Source organism: Apis dorsata, unplaced genomic scaffold (assembly GCF_000469605.1).
Source record: "Apis dorsata unplaced genomic scaffold, Apis dorsata 1.3 scaffold_630, whole genome shotgun sequence".
Taxonomy (NCBI): domain Eukaryota; kingdom Metazoa; phylum Arthropoda; class Insecta; order Hymenoptera; family Apidae; genus Apis; species Apis dorsata.
In genome coordinates, this window is record NW_006263825.1 from 39,144 (window position 1) to 40,871 (window position 1,728).

Consider the following 1,728-nt stretch of genomic DNA (forward strand, 5'->3'; position numbering starts at 1 on the left):
TTCCCACCCACAATTTAACGTTTATGACGAAAAACGTTTCGACGGATTTACCGCGTCGTTTCCCTTGTTTTACCACGTGCGAAAGTTTTCCACGAGTTTTCAACGAGTTATACACACATCCCCTCATCTCTCCGACGATATTTTTGGCTCGGTGAATCGCATACTTGCCGATTTATCTCCTCCCTCCTTTTCTTTCGAACGCGACGGAAAAAGAAAAAAAAAATGGAAAAAGAATCCTGTTAACGTTCAACATTTTAAACTCGTATTCTGAAGAATAAAAGAATCTCTCCAAGGAAGAGAAAATCTTCCCTTTATGTAATACGAGAGAAGAAATCAAGCCGGATGACGAAGCTCGAAGGATTAAAAGTAAAAAGAGAAGAAGAAGAAAACGAGGAGAGGAAACGAGAGAGTGGATCGATTCGAAGGGAAAATTTGACTCTCCTTTCCTCTTAAAACCCACCGACGAATGATTTTCGACGACGAACGCGCTTTATCTATGTGGCGACGACTCGATTCGATGCTCGCAATCGAATCGAATCNCGCTGTTGCCCCGTCGCGGGACAATGAACCGGATTTAACCGCGGAAAGAGCGGGAAGATACATATTTCGCGATACGGGGATGAAAAATAAATCGTCGCGCGTGTTCTTCTCGCTCGTGAAAACAATATTTCTTGTGTATAGTCGATCTTTTCACTTCTTTTTTTTTTTTTTTTTTTAATTAAAAGGGAGGAAATTCTTTCCGAGAATTTCTTTGGAATCTTTTTCGAGTTTTATATCACGATATCTTTTTTTTTAAAAATTAAGAGGGAGGAAATTCTTTCCGAAAATTTCTTCTGTATAGTCGATCTTTCGAGCTCTTTTTTTCTTAATTAAAAAGAAAATTAAAAAATTAAAAAGAAGGAAATTTTTTCTGAGAATTTCCTCTGTATAATCGATCTTTTGAGCTCTATCGATGTTTTTTTTTTTTTTAAATTAAAAGAGCTTCTTGAAAAGAATTTCCTCTGTATATTCTATCTCTTCAGTTCCTTTTTTTTTTTTTTAAATTAAAAGCAAGAAAATTTTTTTCGAGAATTTNNNNTTCTTTCTATAATCGATCTTTCGAATTCTATCGATATCTTTTTTTTTTTAAATAAAAGAAAGAAAATTCTTTCTGAGAATTTCTTCTGTATTGTCTTCAAATTCTATCTATGATACCTGTTTTCTTTTTTTAAATTAAAAGGGAGGAAATTCTTCCTGAGAATTTTTTCTGTATAATCGATCTTTCCAGTTCTTTTTTTTTTTTTTTAAATTAAAAAGAAATTTCCTTGTATAGTCGATCTTTTCAGTTCTTTTCTTTTTTTTAAATTAAAAGGAAGGAAATTTTTTCTGAAAATTTCTTCTGTATCTCTTTCAAACTCTATCAATGTCTTTCCTTTTTTAAATTAAAATTCTTTCCGTGTAATAAAGAATTCATTCAAAATTCACGCATCAATTCCATCGATCTTTCTTTCCTAAGATAGATATCGACAAACAGCTATACGACCAGTTTTAGCGTAAGAGGATACCCTTTGACGTGGATAGATTCCGTTAATCCTTCCTTTCCTCTTAAAGACCTGTAAAGACGCGTCTAAATTTCGAAAAGTCTGGAAAAAGTACGCTCGCTCATCCCTCTTCCTCTCTCTCCCTCTCCCTCCCTCTCCCTCTGCTCGGTTACGAGCCTCGGCCGAGTGAATTATAACTGGTGTCGCG

General features: G+C 34.8%; 1 protein-coding gene across 1 annotated transcript in view; it reads left to right on the top strand.

Annotated features, from left to right (window-relative positions):
* The window catches only part of LOC102673825 (tyrosine-protein kinase Dnt), a 27,256-nt gene that overhangs the window by 8,846 nt on the left and 16,682 nt on the right, over window positions 1-1,728 (top strand). The window lies entirely within an intron of this gene.